The sequence below is a fragment of the Chionomys nivalis genome, chromosome 13 (assembly GCF_950005125.1).
Source record: "Chionomys nivalis chromosome 13, mChiNiv1.1, whole genome shotgun sequence".
In the NCBI taxonomy this organism is placed as follows: Eukaryota; Metazoa; Chordata; class Mammalia; order Rodentia; family Cricetidae; genus Chionomys; species Chionomys nivalis.
Window position 1 is genome coordinate 7,221,744 of NC_080098.1, and position 24,172 is coordinate 7,245,915.

At 47.0% G+C, this 24,172-nt stretch overlaps 1 protein-coding gene across 5 annotated transcripts in view; it reads right to left on the minus strand.

The window, feature by feature from the left end:
- Positions 1-24,172, minus strand: part of Svil (supervillin) — a 206,732-nt gene that overhangs the window by 115,473 nt on the left and 67,087 nt on the right. The window contains exon 1 of one of the 5 annotated variants that reach the window (XM_057787275.1): positions 10,309-10,362. The exons of the other annotated variants lie outside the window; for them this stretch is intronic. The gene's annotated coding sequence lies outside the window, so the exon portion shown is untranslated. Of the gene's footprint in view, positions 1-10,308; positions 10,363-24,172 lie in introns of those variants that run through there. 5 annotated transcript variants of the gene reach the window in all.

Genomic DNA, 24,172 nt, shown 5'->3' on the forward strand with positions numbered 1-24,172 from the left:
ATACGAGGCGTAGAAACTGGATGCCCATTACATTTCCAAAGGACATCATGACAGCTCCTGGGCTATATCCTCTGACAGGTTTGAGAATCATGGCCTTGTAGTTCGGCTACCCATCTGGATTCTGTTCAGCCCTCGGCCTGACATTCCTACACTGCCTAGGAAAAGTTTTATTCTTCTCTGTTGTCGGTTCACATTAATGATAAAGGTCATGAGTAAAAGCTAAACTACCTCCCCCCCTCCCTCCCTCCTCTCCCCTCCCCTACTCCTCTGCCTCCCCTCTCCCAGAATGCAGCAGTGCACTAACAGCTGATGTGGGCCCACACCTCATTCCCAGCTGTGCAAACTTTCTGAGCCACACGGTACCTCACAGTTCTGCCATGCATGCATTCCTGTTTCCTACCAGGCCGTCGGACTCTGCATGCACCTGCCAGGTTCTGAGGTGTACATGTTTGCATGAAAACATGCACCACCATCACCACGACCAACCCAGCCGCCTCCAGCAAGCCAGGCAAGCACTCCCAGCATGGCATTGCACTCATCCCCAGCCCATCACACGGCAGCTCTAGGTACCACAACTGTGTAAGAATATGATGCTAGAACCCAGCTGCTGCTCAGGCCACCAGACCTGCAGCAGCCTTGACACAGACACCAGCAGGCAAGCTACTAGCTAACAGACTTCAGGTATCAGGGTTCTTACCTGAGAAGTGAGTTAAGTCCAAGGGAATACTGGGGGCTGCAATCCTTTCCCCACTTTCCCTGACTCCTGTGAGGGAATCGGAGGACATGGACCACAGGAGTATGCTGTGAGACCGCCTCATCTTCTAAATGGCATAAAAAGAGACCCCACTTCTGCCACATGGGCTTGATTCTACTCTTTCAGAAATCTCACCATGATGCTTTTCTCTGTGCTGAGGCCTCAGCCCCCTTCTGGGCCCCCACCCGCCTGTTGTTCAGCTGCCTGTGAGTGGCATTATCAACTCTGCTCGTGAATGTCCTCCCCAAGAACCCACCTTGAAGTTCCCTTGACCTGAATCTGAGACTTTTCAAGGCAGTATCCCCAAATAGCTGGACTTAGCGACTAAGAGATGAATACTTGGCAGGGTTGCCTCAGGAAGCCATAAACACAGAGGAACATGCTAGCCATTCCTACTATAGCCCAGCTTCCGCTGGACACCCCCAGTTTATAGCCATCACAGGCTTAAAAAGTTAGAGGCAAAGACATAGTGAAGACCATTTCAACCAATTTTCCCACCACTTCAACTCAAAGGAGACATTAGATAAAGCGCGTGCTGTGGGCAACTTAGAGACTGCAGTTTCCCTAATCCCGTGCCCTTAAGTCAGAGTGTTCCGACCACGCTTCTCCCTGAGGAGAGCTGCCCCGCGAGGCTGGCTTCAAGGCTTCAACTCAAGTGTCGTGTCATCAGTGGCGATAAGACTAAAGAGCAGACCTCTGCATGCATAATTCAGAATGTGGAAATGAACATTTAATGTGATCAGGGCCTCAAAGGACCGACGGAACTGTATTCACTTGCCTGTGTTTGAGAATGTGCATGTGTGGACGGGTGAGAAAGATGGGGCAGACCCCTCAATGTTCCTCCAGTTTCCTTTGGGAACACACTATTTGAGATATTTCCTCTAGAAACCCAGCATCATTAACTACACAGGTCCACAGATGCCACACTGAGGCTCTGTCATTTTTATAGGCAGACAGGTATTGCACCATGCAACTTTCTCTCACTCCATCAACAGCTAGAGTGGCCAAGGCTGGCCTTGAATACAAACCTTCTTGTCTGACACCCCAATGACTGGGATTGCACCTGGCTGCAATCAAGAAAACCACCACTCACAGTGGCCACTGCACACAGCTACCCTCCCCAGGAGACCCCCCCCAGCCTCTTCCTTTACCATTCACAGCGGCCACTGCACACAGCTACCCTCCCCAGGGGACCCCCCCCAGCCTCTTCCTTTACCATTCACAGCGGCCATGCACACAGCTACCCTCCCCAGGGGACTCCCCAGCCTCTTCCTCTGACCACTCACAATAGCCACCACACAGAGCTACCCTCCCCAGGAGACCCCCCCCAGCCTCTTCCTTTACCATTCACAGCGGCCATGCACACAGCTACCCTCCCCAGGGGACCCCCAGCCTCTTCCATTGTTTAAACACTGATCTCACATGTCACAGACTTCACCTGTGAGGAGCTCTTCTGCCAGCCCATTAGACGCTGTCTGACAGAAGTGGGTTCAGAAAACACTCATTAAAATACCAAGGAAATTTGTTCTCAGATTGTAGAACATCCATTCACTAGCCGGTTTGCACTTTCATCTGAGTGCCTAAATAAATTATAATTTACTTTTAATGAAATAATTACCTGGTGAAGAACCAATGGTGAAATGTTTATAACCCCATGAGGCAAGCATTTAAACATGTACAAAATGAAAGAGTCCTAGCATAATACAGGTAGGCAGGGAGAGAAGTACATGTTTGTATAAAACTCATGACAGAGGCTACCAGAAGAATTACCTTAAAGAGAAAAATGCGAAGAAATCCCACAGAGCCAAAGTTTCAGCTGGAAACTAGATTTGCTGACCCTCCCACTGACACATAGCCGTCTATCCCACATGACCAAACTCCTTCTTACATCACTTCAAAGTCTTCAGGCAGCATCTCCTTAAACTTTATCTCAGTTTCTCGAGAAATTTGGGGATGGAGGATCATACGTTCAAGGCTTGCCATTCTCTAAAGTAAGTTCAAGACCAACTTGGACAATGGAAGAAATCATTGCATTTATTTATTCTCGGACTGAGGGGTTGAGCCCCAGTTGGCAGGTCCGGTGACAAGCCTCTTGCCCTCAGACCTGGACAATTTAAAATAGAAAAGAACAAGAGGGAGCTGGAGGCGGAGCTTCAGGGTAGAGCTCTAGTCTTTCACAAACACGGAGTGTAGTCTCTGGGACTCCAACAAGCTTACAATGAGAATAAAATCTTCAGGCAAAGCTATCTTCACTTCAGATTTGGGGGGCACTTAATAAAGTGTTGGGCCAAAGGCAGAGAGCTGTAGATTGAATGGCCTATTTCTGTCACACCCTGGCTGGACGAGGCTGCCCTCAACCTTTGCTCAGGAGTGATTCAGTGTTTACAGAAAGAGCTTTATGACAGCAGAGAGGACACGGATTAAAATGAAGTCAGGAAGGGGCATATGATTTGCTCTTGCTACACAAAGCAAATTTTATAACAGTGAATGAGCATCGCTGCTGTAAGTTACAAGGAAACTGAATTACAGAAGACAGAAAATGCAAGCGCAGGGTCATTCAGTGAATGTACGTGATGCAATGCTTTGGTGTAGAAGCCACAGAAAGAGAGCAGGGGAGTGGTTGGTTGGCAGGTAGGGGACAAGTCGGAAATGCAGCTGTTGATGGCGCAGCTCCAAGATGAGTCAGTTCCACACTCTAGCAGACCGAACACCTGCAAGGTCCAAGGTGAAGAAGAGAAGCAGGCCTCCTAGGAAACAGCCAGCTGTTTCCTGCTGTTCTTTCACAACATGTGGACCAGCCCACACGATCTTAAGTACTCAGAAAGTCGGGGTTGGTGGAGAGTGGCTCCAGGCACTGAGCTACTAAGCCTAAAGGGCCGAGGCGGCAGAGCTGCTATCCGTGTTGAGAATAACTCTGCCTATCTCTGCTGGCCCTGCTGGGTTAGCTGTGGCCACAGTGGTATTTCACAGAAGGATACGTAACACAAGTCCCAAAGACAGGAGAGGAAAGAAAAATTGATACTTAAATGTACAAAAAAGAAGTGGCAAGAGCCTAATCTAAAAAGAGTCCCAGTATAAAGGCCCGGAGAGGAAGAGGGTGACCATAACAGACAAGGAATGGGGGCGCAGGGGTGTGGGGTGTGCTAAAGCAAACACAGCTCAGGAACAGGAAGACCAGGAAGACCTAGCAAAAGCCTCCCTCTAGCCAATCCGCAATTCCTCCCACATCCTTTCTTGAACCTTGACTTTCCATCCCAGAAGAGACGAAATATGTCCAGTCTCTGAAAGATCTATATTACAGAATACAAATATGTAGAAGGAACTTTGGAAATCTTATGTGACCCTCATTCACCAGAGATGCCACTGAGATCCAAAGGACAAAGAGCTACTAAGGTCACAAGGCTTTCTCTCCTGCAATCATGGCTCTAGGCGGTCCTAGAGGTCAGACATCTCCAAGTTCACACAAAACTGACTCTGCTGGGAGCAGGAAGCAAACTCACTTCTTGGCAGTGGTGAAGGAGCCCCAGCTGAGTTGTCCTTGGCCTCCACAGCACTTGTTCCCCAACCCGCCTTCTCCCCAGCAAGGTCCTTTTAGAGATTTAAGAGAGTCAGCTGCCAGAAAGCTGCCTCTAGGGAATAACTGCTAGGAATCTAAACACATCAGCTTCGCATTGAGAACCTGTGTGGAAGTAATAAAAACATAACAAAACCTCCAAAATGAAGACACCAAGGCTCATCTCCAGTGAGCACCTCCTCCGTAAGACACATCCCATGGCTTTTAGTGGTCCCCATCTCCAGTGAGCACCTCCTCCGTAAGACACATCCCATGGCATTTAGTGGTCCCCATCTCCAGTGAGCACCTCCTCCGTAAGACACATCCCATGGCATTTAGTGTCCCTATCTCCAGTGAGCACCTCCTCTGTAAGACACATCCCATGGCATTTAGTGGTCCCCATCTCCAGTGCCACATTTCTAATCTAGTCAAAGAATTTTAAAATATATATGATCATGAAATGAAAATATATAAAATCCTAAAGCCCACTGACTCTGTTTCTTTGGCTAGCATGAATGTCTGGTGGGAATGAAGACTGCAAGTATAATCAGGGGAAGAACCTACTCAACAGAACAACTAAGACTTCTGAATTTTGTTTCTCATTTTTATTTGTTTCTTGCACCACTAGGATAAAATCCAGGGCCTTGCTCAGCCAGGCAAGGACTCTACCACCGAGCTACCCCTCCCCCACCAAGCCCTTTTTAGTCTGGCCTGAATCAAATCTAACAATGAACTGATTGAAAAATCAGAAACAATACCTACAACAATCAAAGTACTATTTTCGTGTTTGGTAACAGCAACCAGGAATGGTGTGAGCCAGATACAACACGGAGGAGTGCAGCTGAACTTCAAGACCTCCCGACTCTGGCAAAACAGGATGAGTTCAAAGGCATCAGAATTCTAAGACATGTCTGCGAGAATAGATTAAAACTCTTCAGAGGTGGAGTAGTATACCTGAAGCCCGAAAGGCTTCCATCCTCACTTGGGGCTGGAGGAATGTGTAACACATGTACAAATAAGATACGTGTTCGTTGTCTATTTTTGGTGAGGTGGAGTAAACTTATGCACCATGGTTCAGAATTCAGCATTCACTTAAAACAGCTGAATCACTGAAACCTTAATGTCTTTGAGCACATATACATGTTTTCTGTTCAGTGACTATGTGGCTGAGCCCAAGTAGCCAGACAATGCTGCGTGATCAGAGCAAAAAACAAACAAAAAATCCCATCAAGAAACAAGCCTCTGAACAACAAACACAATGAAAATTGCCAATGTGGGGCTGGCGCATGGGGCTGGCGCATGGGGCTGGAGGAGCTGGCTCAGTCAGTAACACACATGCTGTACAACCTGAAGTGTTGAGTCAGATATAGAAGCTATAACCCCTGCCCTGGGGAGGTGACCCTTGCACTAGGGCGGTGTCCCCTGCACTGGTAAGGTGTGGTGAGGTGATCCCTATTTCAGGGAGGTGACCCCTGAAACTGGGGAAGCGACCTCTGTACTAGGGAAGTGACTCCTGTGCTGGGGAGGAGGGCACAGACAGATTCCCGGAATTCACTGGCCAGGGAGTTGGGGGACGAGCTCCAGGTTCAGTGAGTGACTGTGTCTCAAAGCGTAAGATGGACAGCAATTAGGAAAGACACTCCAAGTTGACCTGTGGTGGACACACACACACACACACACACACACACACACCCCACACTGCCACATGTATAAAAGCTGTCGGATGGTCACTCAGAATCTGACTCTTCATCTTCTATGCTCAATTCTGCCAACATTGGATGTAAAGACTACCTATGCTCACACAGCTAATTAGAATACATTGTTTAATCACAAATGAACAGATCTCAGCTAACAAGGACAGTCCTGGAGTGGACCAGGTGATGATCAATATGTACACTGTGCCTTATGTGACCCTCAGGAAAGGGCAACCAGCGAGTGGAGAAACAAGCAAGTGAATTCCAGAGGCTGAGAAGCAGTGCACAAGGCTGGATCAAGGCAGCTGCTGTGACCACTGCATGTGCAGGGGCGGAAACAGCACACGAATGCCTACAGCATGGTATGAGCTTAAAAATTTAAAAAATGGAAAGACAACAAAGTAAGAACGCCAAGGCCCATGGCACGGTTCAGGCATACAGAATATAGAGAAAGGCATTTACTCCACTGGCCCAGACTCCCTACCGGAGACTCGGGACACTTGGCGGTCTTGAAGGTTGAACAAGAAGAGGCAGGAGGGCTTGAATGTGCTGAGAGGGACTGGCAGGGAAAGAAGCGAGATTGGGTCGGAGGTCAAGGAGCTTTATTTAGTCTGGAAGAAACCTGAGTATGTTTTCCACACAAAGAGAGGGGGTCAGGAAAATGACAGAGTTCAAGGCAGAGGAATGGGGATAAGCATGACGGTAAGGGGCGGGGGACAGCACTAAAGATGGGAGGGGCTGTTGAAATAGAAAGTGGACCTCTGGGAAGCCTTCTCCCACCTCAGTCTACCAGGAAGCTTCCATTTCAGTGTCCACGGAAAAGTCCACTGGGTCACAGACTGGGGGACAAAGCAACCTGTGAAGCCCCCCTCCCACCCACCGTCCGTTCCCTTTCTGTCTTCCCTCCCCACTTCTTTCTGCGTTTGTGGTAGTAGGGCTTGATTCTAGGGCCAGTCAGACACTGAATTGATCCCGCAAGCTTCATATGCTGGAAACAGGATTCCCCGAAACGCATTTTGATGGTACCTGGAGGTGGGACTATTGGGTCACACAGGCCTCCTGAGTGGCTGAGTTCCTGGGATAACCAAGAGCTGCTCTGTCAGCGGGGGGCGTGCTCTGGGGCACACTAGCTCTCTCACCACACGAGGTTCCATGATGCCTTGGGGCTCTCTACCTGATGTAGTCTTCAACTTGAACTGCGATCAATACTCATTTTTCTTTTTTTTATAAATTACACAGTCCCAGGAAGTAGACTAAGACAGCTGGCAATTACTAATACAGTTTGAGCTACACTGGTATTCAGGAGTTAGGAGATTTGAGGTGATATCATTTAGGTCTGGGTTCAAATTTAGTCAATTCTATGGCTGATGTCCCTGGGCAAGGCTGTCCGAGCCTCAGGTCTTTCCTTGGTAGAATAGGCCCACTGAGGGTACTGTGCCTCGGAACTTTGGATGGTGTGACATCGAGATGCAATGCAAAGGGCCCTCGTGCAGTGCTCAGTGTTCGTACAGCAACACTGGGTGGCAGGTGCCTGTGTGCATTTATGTTGATTGTATTTACTTCCAGCACGATGGCACAGGGACTTCATTACTTTCCTCTCTGAGTCATTTCAGGGAATGCAGTCACCAAGGACACTGTAGCCTTCTGCATCTTACAGCATTGAACCAGAGCTCTGCACAAATGAAATTCCCAGGAAACTGGAGATAAGAGCAAGCATATGCCAGCGATGAGAAAAATCACTGATCCCCAGGTAACAGAACTACGCCCTTTACTGTATTTACACAAAACCCAGCTAAGTCTGGGTTAGAAACCTGTTTGGGAATTGTGGATCGACTTTTAGAAGAGGGTAAGCAAGCTATGAGCAAAATACACGCTTTACTCCCACCAAAGGGAGTGTCTCTAAGGGGCAGAGACCTTTCTGGACTACATCAAGACACTGTTGTCCCCAAGGTCAACAGTTCAAGTCCCTCCCAAGACATGCCACTTGCCTCGATGCCTAGCCCTTGGAAAAAAGCACCCAAATCAAGTACCCAGGTGATTTTTTCATCCCAGGCAAGGCTCCAATACTGAAGAGGCTGTCTTTGTCAAATGCACTTCAATTTCCTGTGTTGGTAAAAGCACGTATTCAGAAACCCCATCAGACTTGTAACAGGAAGGATCTTTCTGCATGAGTATTTTGATTTGAGAAAAAAAGAGATCTACACAACAGAACACCAGCCTTCACAGTGGATTCTCCAGAGGGAAGAGCTGAGCTTCTAACAGAACACAGCCACACACTGCTACAACTCAACCCAATCCAAACAACTCACATTTGTGGAGTGGCCCCTGGGTAAGATGAGATCAAAGGTACAAGAAGATCCAATGCTTGTTGGGTACCCCACCTCCCTTGTAGAGGGAGAGCACCAGGATGTTTGTAGCACCAGTAGCCCTACATTACAGGCTGGAGTCAAGGCCCTGTAGTCAGAGACAGACAGACAGACAGACACTCTGGCCATGTCATGTGATATCATCTCCCGGGGCATTTGAAGTGGATGCCAGCAAAGGTCTGGTGGTGGAAGGGATCTTGAGAGTGAGGCTCGGGGTATGCGCAGTGGCACAAGGCATGGATGAACATGAAGAGTCCACTTGTGAGGAGTGACATGGTCGAAGTATATTTACAAAGAGCACTCTGCCATCAGCCTGGACACAGGAGAACCTGAGAGCAAAGGGATCCACTAAGGACAAAGTGGTAGCACAGACCGGAGACAAGGCCGGCAGGGAGGGGGCAAGTCACATGAGAGACAGACACCAGGCCTGGGGAACCTGTGTCGTGAGTAAGCAGTCAAGGGCAGCATGGTTTCTGTTCAGCAATCAGCAAAGATGCCCAGAAATTCCAGGAAGTTCTAGATTGGGAGATAATCCTTATCTTGCCAAGACAATACTCACCCTCAGGCTTTAACACAATTACAGGGATCATCCTAAAGGGTCCAGACAGCCAGACCCCAGGGACATGACTTCCTGTTCCAACAACCAAGGTGGTTTCCACTGGCTAACTGCCCATGGCCTGTGACTGCCTGCTGCAGTTCCTGGTGCTTCCTTACAAAACCTGAAGGCTTTTGTCTGTTCTTTAAGTCTTCTGTAGGAGAGCATTAAATGTCCCCAGGTGTGCTAAAAGGTGTGCACTAGGGACTAGAACCCAAAGTCTTCCACATGCTTCAGAAGTACAGGCAAAGGTAAGCAAGCACAGGGGGATGACCACAGAGGGTCAGAACTTTACCAAACTGTAAGGATTACGCTCTGGGCATCAGTCAACTGATCACTGAAAAGCCACTCCCTGGGGTTTAGCTAACGAGCATCATCATCCTGTCCAGTAGAAGGAAGCATGTCAGTAACAAGTCATCTCTCTTGGGTACCGATGTCACAGCTACTCACCTTCAGAGGGTGACACGGGGGGCCTATTTCTAGCAAGGCCTTCAAATGCTACGCTTGTCTGAGAGTTCTCCTGGCTTAGTGAGTAGCGGCAGCCCCACCCCCACCCCACTGCAGTGTGTGTGTGTGTGTGTGTGTGTGTGTGTGTGTGTGTGAGCGCGTGCAATTCATACTACAGTTCCTCTCAGCCAGCGATACCACTCTTGGTCACAGTAACACATAGGCATCTACATACAGCACAGGCAATTTGCATTTCCCCTGAATTAATAACATGAGCAAGGACTGGGACTTTAGCCCAGTGGTAGAACATGTCCTGAGCATGTCTCAGGCCCTGGGGTTTGATATTCAGAACCACAAGGAATGACAGAGAGCTAGATGATGGGTAGGTAGGTAGGCAGATAGACAGACAGAGAGACAGACAGACAGATAGATGGAGATAGATAATCGATCGATAGATAGATAGACAGACAGACAGATGATTGATAGATAGATAGATAGATAGATAGATAGATAGATAGATAGATAGATAGATAGATAGATAGACACACAGAGAGACTGAGACTGTTTTACAGATAGATGTGAAAAGAGCAATGTTCTGCATTGTGAAAAATTCCAATTTAAATGTGAAATTGTAGACAGGATATACTTACTTAGTTCCACTAAGCAAATTATCGGCTATAAACCTCTCTTTGCTATAAAGTAGGTCCTTTTGTCTTAAGAAAATCCAATCTTCCTCACACCTAAATTGTACCCAGGGTAGCCACAGGAATAACTGCAGTAACTAGCATGCATGGCAGGAAACTGCAAAGCTTCGTATCAGCAGCTCCCTGGGAAGCATGCTCACAGAGAGGCTCTTCCAGGCAGCTGCATTTAGATACATAGAAAGATTTTTCACTTACTTCAAGTTTCTGTGTAATCCTTGTTCCTCTAAGTGAAAGGGGCCGGGATCACACTGAAATTCTTTATTGATTGTTTTAATAAGAAAAAAAAACCAAAAAACAAAACAAAAACAACAACAACAAAACAGCTGTATCCCTCTAATTCAGCGTTGGGTATTCTTGAGTAGAGTCTCTTCAAGGAAAACTATCTCTAACGTCTAAACAAAAGTAAAATCTTGCAAGGTAGACCAGCGGCAGGCACTGCATAAGATCAGCAGTCAACAAACCAGGCAACTGTCGCTATCAGTGGGATGATTCACAGAGAGTATATTTAGAACGGTGCTTTCCAGAGGCTGTTGAGATGTCAGGTTTGGGAAATAGGTGAGGGCTATATCCCAAAGGTCTCTTTCAGGAAAGAACACCAAAATATTAACAAAAAGAGTCTTCTCTTTGAAGTCCCCAAGTTCCTGGTGTCTTCGAGGCTGCGCTTGCCCAGTCTGGTCTTGGCAGAGTCATCCATTACTGGGTAAATCCACATGAAACCTGAGGATGCTTGAGTGGAGGACGCAGTCGGAGGCAATGTGGCAACTCCACATGGGACCAGCCTTTTATGGCCTGAACTGGAGAAGCCTGATAGCAGCTAATGGACCAGAAATAGCTCTTGACACTGAGAGAGCCCATCAGCTGTTGCAACAGGGCTGACCGGCTGCCACTTCAAATGCAGCTCAATTGGCTGCATTCTCTCTAGTTTGTTTTATAGAGAAATTAAAAAGGTGCAGCAGGCTGCTGGACAGGTGACAATACAGAATTAGACAAACAAACGTGCTTCCAGTGCTAGGACTAAAAGAAAGAACAAGGCGTCGTGGATCAAACCGGGATTCTAAACACCACACAAAGAACCAGACACAAGTGGCACAGAGCACACAAGTCACACAGATCTTTACACACTGGCAACTGTGTAGCCCTCGACACTGCTTAGTACTGCCCAGCAGAGGAAGACGGCATTGCCGGAAGAAGTCTCGGTAAAGCAACATCAACATTTTTCTTACAACCCCAGTTTATCCTCCCAGCCCATAGGACCGGGATATAGTGACTGGTGTCTCTTCAAAATCAGACTTTAACCACTAAAAACAAAGGGAACAAAAACCAAAACAAAAAAACAGTTGCAGCCACTTCTTAAATGGCCCCTTGCACTTTCTAAACACAGAAACTAAATAGTCCAACTCCATTTACAAAAGTACTTACCAGGGCAAGCATCCTGCTGTACAAGGGTAAGGGTGAGTCTTAATTGTCTGCAATAGCTTCAATGTAAATCACAAAGCTCATTAAATCCCAGGCCCAGAGCAATGCTGCCTGCTGTGTGTGGCCTCTGACTGATAAGCCTCTGAGTGTCACGGGTTCCCAGACCACCAGCTGCCTCACCCAGGAGTAGGGAGGGCTCACAACGAGGGTCAAAATTCCTCTCACTAATTAACCCTGCAGGACAATATCTACTTCTAAGAACATAACCCATGGCCAGGTGGACAGATGACAGTGCTGTGTGGTGTGGTTCACAATACTGAAAAGGCTGCAGCCATGGAGGAAGGAGAATGTCCGTGGTGAAGCTAAATGTCCTAACTCCGTCCATAGTCTTACAAATGTGTATGGTTTTCATATGCAAATTTAAAAAATAGATGGCAGATAGCATGGACAGGTGTGACAATTAGACATTAGTTTCAGACTATTTTGTTAAAAAGTTAAAACAGTTTGTCAAGTCAATTTTTAACTGACTTCCAGATGACAGTCATACTACATTTTTCAGCACAACTTTGGCATCTAATTTGAGCTACAATCTCTTATTGTCTCTCTTACACATTTAGTGTTTCCCTCATCATTAGACTTATTTTATCTTGTTTAAATGCTGGTTGGTGTTGTGTGTGGTGTGTGCCTGTGTGTGCACAGGTATGTATGTTCATCTGGACACATTCGAGGTCAGTGGAAGACATTGGGTACCTTCCTTTATGGATTTCCAGCTTATTGCATGAGGCAGCCGGATTCTCACTAAACCTGAAGCTTATACTGTTTCATGTGGGTTGCCTGTCCAGCTAGGTCCCAGGATGCTGTCTGTCTCCACTCCTTCAACACTGGGGCTAGGGGAACACAAAGTTTTTACATGCTGAGGATAGCAAGTGTCTTGGTAATGAGCTGTTCTCTCTCTTTAAGAGACAAGCCACGCCCACTCCCTCCCCAGTCCACTGAGGCAGGCTGATCTTCAGCTTCCAGCCTGAGTTCCTTCCCTTTTCTGTCTCCCTCTTGAAGAGGCTGCTTCTGCCTCTCCCCACTTCTCCCCTTTCCCCTTCTGTCCCTTCTTTTGCGCTCTCTCTCTCTCTCTCTCTCTCTCTCTCTCTCTCTCTCTCTTTTCCTCTTCTTTCTTCCCCCTCTATAACCCACTGAATAAATATCCAACCTTACTCCATGTCTCTGTCTCTTGCCTGCTGTCACATGTCTCCCTGCCCTGGACCAGCCACTGCTCAGAAACTTGCAGCTGTCCCTACCTGGAACTGCCGCTCTCAGGATCCCCTACCCATTGCCTACCGCCACATGGCCTGCTGCCACCAGGGATCCTGCAGCATTTTTAATAATCCATTTCAGTCTTCCCCACTGAGATATCTCCCAACCCTGTCTGCTTTTTGTTTGTTTGTTTGTTTGTTTTATTTTTTAAATATAGGATTTCTCTATGTAGCCCTGACTGTTCCATTCCTTACTCTGTAGACCAGGCTGGTGTCAAACTCAGAGATCTGCCTGCCTCCCAGGTGCTGGGAAATAAAGAGCAAGCAGTGATGAGCAGAAGTTAAGGGTGCAGTAAGCAGGCTACAGGAGGAAATGTGGGGGGTGTCCCCCTTATTACAAGACTCTCCATTTATCTACTGACTGTGCCAATAGCAGTGTCCTGGTTGGAATCCTGCTCCAAAGTTTGCAAGATGTTCCCACGGGGATTGGGTAAGGAGATACAATCTCTTTATAGGACATTCCCACTGGGGGACACTGGGGGAGGAGACATGGTATCCTTGTATTCTTTTTAATTTTTATTTATTCTATTTATTTGTTTATTTCATATTTGTGTGCGCATATGCATGTACTGCTTGTGTGTTAATCCTCAGCACCTATGTTTGTGTGTACCTATGAGCATGCACAGAAGTCAGAGAAGGACTTTGGGTGTCCCCCTTCATCACTCTCCACCATATTCCCTTGAGGAAGGGTCTCTCATTAAATCTAAATCTTACTGGTTTTTTATTTGTTTGCTTGTTTTGTTTTTTGTTCTTTTAAGGCTGGCTGCCAATAAACTCCAGTAATCCTCCTGTCTTCATACCAAGTACCTGTGACTTGCTTTTCACATAGGTGCTGAGGATTGAACTCATGCTTTAGCCTTGTGTGGTAGGCCCTTTACCTACTGAGCCATCACCCCAGCTGCCCAGGATGTCTCCCAGTAACAGGAAACTCACTACAAATAATGTCGCACACATCTGCTCTGACTGTGGAAATTAATAATGTTTCTCAACTGACCACCCTTCACCCCTGAATCTTGGTCCCCCAAATCAGGAGCAGGTCCACCCCAATTGCAGAATCTCTGAAAACACCAAGCCTTGTGGTGTAAGCATAAGCCTTCTTGTCTATTTGCTCTCAGTGTCAAGACAGGGCTGTGACAGGGGTTCCTCCAAGCTCTTCTCTTCCTCATAGCCACCCTCAAACCACCGAGCCTGTTGCTTCCAGACTGGCCTTCAACATTTCCCTGTCTTGGCATCCCTCCCAGCTTGGATTTTCAGTGCCGACCTATGAGGAGCTGCCTCTCCTGGACAGGTGGGTAGCAGTTACTCTTCCCCTTGCTTGTTAGCCAAGCTGTAACACTAAATTGTCTAAAGAAAGGATTTAATAAAAGTCTTTTATAAATTCATGAGAAACTACATTGAACCTTGAGGTGATCTCGTTATAGACCAAGGACTGATTTGTCCTTAGAGCACTATGAGGAATTTCTCCAGGTATCGCCTAGCACTTTTGAAAACAAAAGTGAGAATGGATATGTCTAGTGGGTACACTGCAGAAACCTCACACCTCGTTAGTGGCATCAAGCATCTGGATACAACTATGAGAAGTCACATAGGTCATACTGCTAGAAAAAGGTGCTCCTGTCTCCTGTGAATGCCTTTCCCTCATCCTCACTTAGGAAACCCTCACCATCCTGGAAATTCCACTAAACTCTTCCCTGGTTCTGAAAATGCAGGGAACCCATGATCTCTTAGCACCTGCAGAATGTGAGTCAGTCAGCCACTTCATCCATGTAATAAACATTTGTTCATAAACCAGTGCCTTTGGGGGGGAAATGTTTGTGATATGAAGTTCTATCACTAGCATTGAAAGCACTTGTGGGGAGATTCTCTCTCTCTCCCTCCACATTTACCACATCCTTCCCTCCCTCTCTTCCTCCCTGATCCTTCTCCTTGTTTCCTTTTGTGTTATATGTGTACGGGTGTATGTACATGTTTGTGTGTGCACATGTACGTGGCAGCCAGATGTTGACTGACTTTTATGTCCTGCCTGGTTCCCGCAATCAGTAAGTCCCATAGAAATCACACAGAAGTCTACATTAACTATAAAGTGATTGACCCACTAGCTCAGGCTTCTTATTAACTCTTATAACTTATATTAGCCTATTATTCTTGTCTATGGCTCGGTACCTTTTTTCAGCAAGGCAGCCACATCTTTCTTCTTCTGTGGTGGGATCACAACTGCAGAAAGAGCTTCCTTCTTCCCAGAATACGCCTGTTCTCCTTGACCTACCTCTACTTCCTGTCTGGTTGTCCCGCCTATACTTCCTGCCTGGCTACTGACCAATCAGCATTTATTTAAAATAAAATTGACAGAATACAATTGTTCCACACCAGCCAGACATCAGTCTTGGGTGTCATCCTTCATGAAGTGTCGTCCAGCTTTGTTTTTTGTTTGTTTGTTTGTTTGTTTGTCTTAAGACAGTCTCTTCTTGAGACCTAGGACTGCTGATTAGACACGGCTGATGGACAGTGAGCTCCAGGGAAGCTCTTGGCTCCTCCTTCCCAATGCTGGGATTTTAAGAGCATACTGCCTCACTCAGCTTCTTTATCTGGTTCTGGGGATAGCACGTTCCCAAGCCCCTAGATATAGCCACAAGATTCTTTCCTTTTTCTCAGGATCATCAATCAATGCAGAATGCAGAAAATGAACTAGGTAGAGCTGCCCAAGTGTTACTGGGCAAAAGCCTTAGTCTCATTATGTCCCTTCTTGTTCTAAAATAGCAATGACATCAGAGCCTGTTTTTTTTTTTTTTTTTTTTTTTTTTTTTTTTTTTTTTGGTTTTTTCGAGACAGGGTTTCTCTGTAGCTTTGGTGCCTGTCCCAGAGACATCAGAGTCTGACCAGGGAAAACAAGGCCACAATACTCTAAGCCTTCTGCTGTTGACAGAGGTTTCTGTCCTGCTTGGTCCCACAGTTGTTCAGTCCCAAAGAAACACACAGAGGCCTACATTAATTATAAACTGGTTAGCCTATTAGCTCAGGCTTCTTATTGGCTAGATTTTATATCATAAACTAACCAATCTCCATTAATCTGTGCATCACCATGAGGTTGTGGCCTATACTGGCAAAGTTTCAGCGGGATCCAGTGCAGGCATTTGTTCCCGGTGGCAGCTACATGGCCTTGTATCCTCTAAAGATTTGCCACTTGTACTTGTTTAATAAAATGCTGATTGGCCAGTAGCCAGGCAGGAAGTATAGGCAGGGTGACCAGAAAAGGAGAATTCTAGGAAGAGGAAAGGCTCAGTCTACAGTCATCACCTAGATGCAGAGGACGCAAGATGAGAATGCCTCACTGATAAAAGGTACCAGGCCACATGGCCAGCACAGACAAGACTTATGGCTTAATGCAAAATCTAAGAATTATTTAATAAGAAAACCTGAGCTAATAGGTCAATTAGCATTTTATTAAGCCAATACAAGTGGCAAATCTTTAGAGGATACAAGACCATTGTCCCACAGCATTCTGCCTCCTGAAGAGTCCTGCTTTCTAATGGCAATGATCTTTAGCAATCACTGAAAGTCTTTTTAAAGCCACTCATTTCCAGGGGATGAAAGGCTACACAGCCAGAACCCACAGACTATCCTGATTCCTGCTGTGGCAGGATATGACTTGGATTCATTCTTTTTTTTTTTTCAGAGAGCTTTGGGTTCTGACAGGGACATGCATGGTCTCCTTTTGTCTATGCCCACGCTTTAGTGTGGGACTAATGCTGTGGCTATCTACCATAGTCATTTTGCTTGTGAGTAGCTTTATTTAAAAGACAAATGCCTTCAGTGGTGATGGTTTCCAGTCAATCTCCTGCTCTCCCGCTCATTTGGTCAGTCTGTGGAGTCTTTCTGTCTGTGCTTTCTTTCTGAAAGCTTTTGGCACACTTAACTGGCCTCAGATGAAGATCTTTTGAGCTCCAGGGTCATTTGTAAGTCAGTGGGTTGAACAAATGATGCAACTGATTCTCCCAAGTGGCAGCAGTTCCAGAGCAATGGCTGTGCTACAAGGCTCGGCCCAGACAGTGCTGGCCTCATGATCAAAATGAAATGGGAGTTTGCCAGGGGTGAGCCTGGCCCAGGTTCCAGGGACTCAGCCTCAATTTCAGCTGGACCAACACTGCATTCCAGGACACCAGGGTAAGAGTCTGACAAGGAATCAGAGATGTACAAATTGTGATATGCTCCAGTTAGGCTGCTGGATGTCTAAAACCAGGGATTTTCTGTCTTTCTGAAGAAGTAGACATGGCATGGCAGAACCCCAGAGGCTCTTTAAAGTAAGGTAGAGCTGATGGACATACCCAAGGGGGTGAGGATTTCCTTTCCACACAGCTACCGACATCACCAGGTACAGTACCACGGTAGTTCCTTTGCTGGGCCTAAACACCAACATGAATGTAGAGCATGATGGGCCTCTTCCCAAGGACTGCCAGAAGAAGGGAAGCAGTTGTGCTGTGCCCAATGATACCAGGAGCATTACACATACTGGCTACTGGGGAAGCGAGGCGGTCTTTGAAGAACATGCTCTCAGAGATGCGCACCTCCCAGCTGGTAGCACAGGACACATTATGCAACCCAGGAGGTAGAAACTCCTCACCCCATCCAGAAACAAGTGATGGGAATATCATGGCAATTCAAGAATCCAATCAGCCTACAATAAGGGGCTGCAGTATCCATAGTGCTGGACCCTCAGTGGTATAATAATTTCACAGTACTTGACACTCAGTGGTACCACAATTCTACAGCACCGTTCCCACAACAATTGTCATTCTACAGAGCTGGACCATGCATGGCACAGTCATTCTACATTGCTGGACCTTCCAGAGTACAGCCATGCTATAGCATTGGACACTGTACAATACTTACAGCGCATATTCTACAGTGCTGAACCTTGCATGGAATACTTATTCTACAACACTAGATCCTCCGTGGTAGTCACCCAACAGCCCTGAACACGCATAACACAGGAGCATGTATGCTAGCATGTATGCTAGACTTACATTGGATACTCAATGTATGATAATTTTACATCAAGGAACCTGCACAAGAAAGTCACTGGACAGTACTGCAATGGGACAGTAATTTTGTATTATGGTATCATTCACAGTAAGGTAAGCCCACAGTCCTGAATCCTCTACAGTAGTCATTCTACAGCAATGGACACTCAAAAGTATAGTCATCACAAAGTGATAGACACCATGCCACAAAACTTCTAGAGACATACACAGTACGACAGTTCTACAGTGCTAGCTGCCACATAGTACAGTCATTCTACAGTGCCAGATTCTGAACAGCACCGTCACCCTGTAGCACTGAACCATGCACATATAGTTGCTCTGCATTGCTGGACCCTGGCAGTACAATAATTCTACAGAGCTGGACACTCCATGGTACAGTTGTTCTATGGTACTGGACACTGCATATTACAGCTATGCTAAGGCACTGAACCCTTCACAGCACAATCGTCCTGTAGTACAGAGTACAGTCATCCTATAGCAGTGAACTCTTCACAGCACAATCGTCCTACAGTACAGAGTACAGTCATCCTATAGCACTGGACCCTTCACAACACAATCGTCCTACAATACAGAGTACAGTCATCCTATAGCAGTGAACTCTTCACAGCACAATCGTCCTACAGTACAGAGTACAGTCATCCTATAGCAGTGAACTCTTCACAGCACAATCGTCCTGTAGTACAGAGTACAGTCATCCTATAGCACTGGACCCTTCACAGCACAATCGTCCTACAATACAGAGTACAGTCATCCTATAGCACTGGACCCTTCACAGCACAATCGTCCTACAGTACAGAGTACAGTCATCCTATAGCACTGGACCCTTCACAGCACAATCGTCCTACAGTACAGAGTACAGTCATCCTACAGCACCGGACCATGCTTAGTACAGTCATTGTACACTTCTGGACCTTTGACAGTCCCGTCATTCTGTAGACCTATGCCCTCCTCAGTGCTATCATTCTATAGAGGTGGACTCTGCATGGTAGTTAATTTACAGAACTGGACTCTCTTTGGTACAGCAATCTGACAGCACTGGACACTCATCCGTACACTGGATCTTGCAGGGTACAGTTATTCCACAGCACTGGACACAGCATGGTACAGTCAGTGTCCACACTGGACCCTACATGATATAGTTAACTGTGCTGGACTCTGCTGGACAGTCATTCTGAAGTCTGAACCTTCAGCAATACTACAGCACTGAGCACTCTATAGAACAGTATTTCAGCATCACTGAACATTCCCTAGTATAGTAACCCTTTATTGCTGGACACTCCCCAGTCCAGCCATTCTACAGAGCTCGACTCTACAGGAAAGTCATTCTAGAGAGCTGTACCCACCATAGCTCAGTATTCAACAGCTTAGCACCCTCCATGGTACAGCATTCTACAGCCGGGCCCTGTACTACACAATCGATCTACACCGTAAGTAGGCTCACCATCCTACAGTACTGGACCCTCCATGGCACAGGCTTTCTGTGATACGGGGCTCTCACGATATAGTAATCATACAGCGATGAATTTTCATGGCTCAGTGTCCTATGGTGCTGGCCATTACACAGTGTGGTCATTCTCTGATGCTGGCTCCCTCCACAGCACAGTGTCTTATGTGACCTTCCACGGTACACACGCTACAGCACTGAGCCCTCCACTGCACACTCTTTCTGGGACACTCAACTGCAGGTGCCTGTGGCTTCCGCTGGGCATTGGAAACACAGGTCCCCAATGGTAAAGTTGAGGAAAATAAGCAATGGGAAGTTTAGTTTCATCAAACATGCACTTCGGTTTCTTAGAGTTCTCATTTCCTTGCCATCAGGGAAGGTTTGGTTTGTGTCCAAGCACTGAAAATTAACTGCCTGGATGAGGTCTCCTACCGCGGCTACAGTCAGTTCTACAAGAACCAAGACTCTGTCATTCCCAGGCAAAGCACCAGCTCAAATTACACAGAGCAGAACCACAACAGCTTCCAATGGTGGGAGTGAGGGACAGAAGGGACCAAGAAAGGAAGGGGGCACAAGAGAGATGGAGTCCATGAGTCAAGTGGGAAGAAAGGAGGTTTGTTAGGCAGGAAAACAAAGCAGAAAGAACAAGGCACACTTCATCTTCCTTCTCCAAAGACCTGGTGTGGCAGACCGGCCCTTCAAAGATCTGGAGTTCCCAACTGGGTCCAGACACCAGATGAATTACTCACGACCACGCACAAGAACAGTGGACTGGCTCAAAAGCACACATGGTCCATGCTGCAGTAGGAGAGAAAGCAAGGCCCACTGTGTTGGAGAAGGGAGGAAGTTAATACATCGGCATGAGCAGTTGCTGCAGAGTTCCTCCCTAGGCCTCCCTTCCACCCATGCATCTGCTCGTGATTCCACTGACACAGGCTCATGAAACACGGCCAGTGTGAGGACAGACATTTCTGTCCACTTTGTGGCCTGTTGTCTGTCTCCAGAGCTTAGAAGAGTGCCTACTAGATAGGCCAATAAAGAGTTGCTGAGAGACTACAATGGGCTAAGTTCTAGGGCTTGGGAGATGGCATAGCTGGTGAAGGGCTTGCTGTGGAAGCATGCGGACCCCAAGACCCACATAAAAGCTGGGCACAGCTTGTAACTCTACCACTAGAGAGAGACAAGAGGGTCACTGGGCCTCACTGACCAATCAATCTAGACTAATGGTGAGTTCCAAAAACTAAAATGGAGAGTGACTGAGGAAGATACCTTATACCTGTGACCTACACACACACAAAAAAAAAAGAGAGAGAGAGAAATAGAGAGAGAGAGAACACACACACACAGAGAGAGAGAGAGAGAGAGAGAGAGAGAGAACACAGAGAGAGAGAGAGAGCTCACATATACACACATATACACACACACAGAGAGATATATGTTCCATAGAAAAAATACCAAACTTAGAATATTTTTCAAGGCAGATTCGCTTCCTCCCACCTGTGATCGTACCCCAGGCTGGCTCTGGGCTGACTTAGTCTGCCTCCTTTCAGGGTGCCTCCTTTCAGGGTGCCTCCTTGGGGAAGAGCTCTCTCATTAAACAGTCTGATGTCAGCACTTAGCTCCCTGGCTTTGTCCGTGCATTCTTATTCTACAGGCTTGGCATCACTTAAGCAAACCCACCTCCCAGGGACCATACTCACGCAGAGGCACAACAGCCTTCATGGACAGCTATCTGATACGGTAAGTCCTCAAGGCAGGATCGCTTTTCAGAGAGGCCCTGCCCAATGTGTTCAGATGATGGCCAAGCAGGCAAGTTTACTCCTTTCTCCCCAGAAACATGAGCCTGCTTCCTGTACCAGCGAGTATGAATTGAAATCCCTAGTGGGCCATCCAGGATATGAAACTTACAGTAATCTAATCTTGTAGAGGAAGAAGTACAAATCATGGTTACACGGTCTGACAAAGAGAGATGTGATTAATGCCAGGCTGCCACAGGTCAGGGCCCATGGTGGCTGCTCCCCGAGAAGCACAGCCTGAATCGAGGGATCCAACATGCAAACATCAGAATCGACATCTTGATTTTCATACTTGGGCTGGGGTTGTGGGAAGGGGACGCCTTGTTCTCGGGACCACAGTGCAGAAGACTTCTTTGCCTACTGGGCAAAGAAGCCCCATGGCCACAGCAGCAAAAGGGATCATATGGGCTCTTCTGATCCAAAGGGCTGCATTTAGGCTCTGGGGTTACTTTCCTAGGGAGTGTAAGGCCTGTGAATCACGCCTCACAAAATGACCCAGAAACCCCACTCCTCCACAGGGAGGACCACAGCCCGAGCTGAGCACAGTCAAGAAGAGAGCTGCCTGCACCCCACCCAACAACAGCTCAGCTCTGAGAAAGAGATGGCTCCCTCCCGAAGCAGCACCCGTTCCCATCTCCATTTTCTACAGCCCAAGTGCCCTGGGAAAGCTGGTCAGGATGCCTATAGCCTGGAACCAGCGTTCTGCTTTTTTCCTTCTGCACAGCTGTATTCAATTTTCTGTCCTTGGGGTTTTAAAGGAACATCTATCCCAGGGCCAGGATTCTCAAGTTTTATGGTTATACAACTCCCTCCCAGGGCCAAAGAATGTTTGAAAAAGTCTTAAGCCCAACAACGAGAATTAATGAAATGATCCAAAGAAACTGAAATGAGAAACATCAAGACCTGTTCCAATTTAGAGTCAGTCTCTTACTACACTGCAGTGCACGTTCTGTCTGCCTTGGGAAGCTCGTGCAACCATTTCCCATGCAGCTGTAGGTAAGAATGCAAGGTCCAATGGGTGTGAGCATGTGTGTGTGTGTGAGAGAGAGAGAGAAAGAGAGAGAGAGAGAGAGAGAGAGAGAGAGAGAGAGAGGGAGGGAGGGAGGGAGGAAGGAGAGAGGGAGGGAGGAAGGGAGGGAGGGGGGGAAGGAGGGAGGGAGGGAGGGGGAGAATGCATACCCAGCAGAGGCTTTCAGAGAGAGGAGGGAGGGAGGGAGGGAGGGAGGGAGGGAGGGAGGGAGGGAGGGAGGGAGGGAGGGAGGGAGGGAGGGAGGGAGAGAATGCATACCCAGCAGAGGCTTTCAGACACATGAAGGTGTGTTACAGCCATTCATGGCGCCTCCTTTCTGCTCCACAATAAAGTTTATTTTAAATTAGGCCTAGAGATTAATTAGACTCAATAAGAGATTTTAAAAGAGGAGTGATCCCTTTATAAGGGCTATATTCTGGTTTATTTTGCCTGTTAGAGTTGGGTACCCTAGGTAGTTTTGGTAGCTGACCACAGAGGGTAAGGAGGGAGGGAAATGAGGGGGGAGAGGAGAGAAAAAAAGTGAGAAGGGAAGACAGATGTACAGTTTTACTTAGAATTTTAGTGGCATGTTAACTGTCCAGGGCCAATTTCACCATTAATATCTAACCATCCTTGACAGGATAAGAGCACCCCGGAACCCATGGATCACCAAACAGCTGTCCAGATGCAATGCCATGGCCCTGCTGAGGGAGGCTCCATCCCTTACCTGGCCTCTTCTGCTATTGTCTCAGGTCACCAGATCACTCACCTCTGTACACATTCCTCACTCCACCCTGAAGTCTCCCCCAGGCTGCAGACTGGCTTCACACAAAAGTCTGAGCTGACAGCAAGGCAAGACTCCACAGCACACACCACCCACATTAGAGGCCTGGCTACGGCCCAAGACAAATAAGATGTTTCTGAGAAACAAAGCGATTTTTACAGATCCAGCCTAAGCAGATGGAATCGGAACTCCTCCATCGAGGCAGCTGCAGGCCCGCAGCACCTGCTCCTTACAGCAGCTCCGAGAAGAACCAGAGAACCAGTGAACTGACCTGGCCTGGCCTTGGCCATGATGAGGCCTGCTGCAGCCTGCTCTGAGGTTTAGTTCCCAGCAGAGACTTCCAAACCCTTTCTCTCTGTAGCACTTTCTCTTATGTTTTAAAAATAATCAAAAGTATCCTTTAGCACAGCCCTGAAGCAAAGTGAACAGGTCGGGTCGAAGGTCAAACACTTCCTCCCAGATAACCACTCAGAGCTCCTGTGACTGGAAGTGGAGAGATAATAAAATCCTAAACCAACTGAAAGCAAAATTAAAAAACATAGCAACACAAAACACGCCCAAGATTTAAAGTCAGGACTTCCATGAAGACAGCATATAACATCTCATCAAGTAGTTTAGAAACTTAATAATATTTTTAAGGCTTTTCTTACATTTTCAATTTTATTTGCATAGGTGCATATACGTGAGGTACCCGTGTGCCATGGTGGGCATGTGGTGTTCAGAGGGCAGCTGGTGGGAGTCAGTTCTCTCCTCCTAGACTAAACCCAGGTCATCAACCAGGCTGGGCAATGACTCCTTTCCCTGCTGAGCCATCTTGTTGCCCTCATTTTCTCACAAGCATAAATTTTAAAACCTTATGAATCTGTGTTCTAGATAGTTAAGATATCTATTCTTGAACAGTCACATTCAATACTGGAAATGGAATAATAAATGTGTACAAGAAAATATAACCAAGCAACTCCCAGCTCATGGGTCAAAACTAAACAACAACAAGAAGAAGACACATACACACCATCCCTTACACCAGGTATTAACTGGGGCTACTGAAAAAGGAGCATTCTTTTGTTCTACACCGACTCAATCAGAGAAAGCGAGGAGTTCGAAGTTTTCACTGTCCATGATAGATTGTCTATATTCCAGACAAGAAAAGGTTGAGCTTTTAGCTAGTGACACTCAACTACAACCTTAAAAATCTTACTCACCATTGGAGGCCAACATGGTCTACAAACTGAATTTCAGGTCAGCCAGGGATACATAGTGAGAA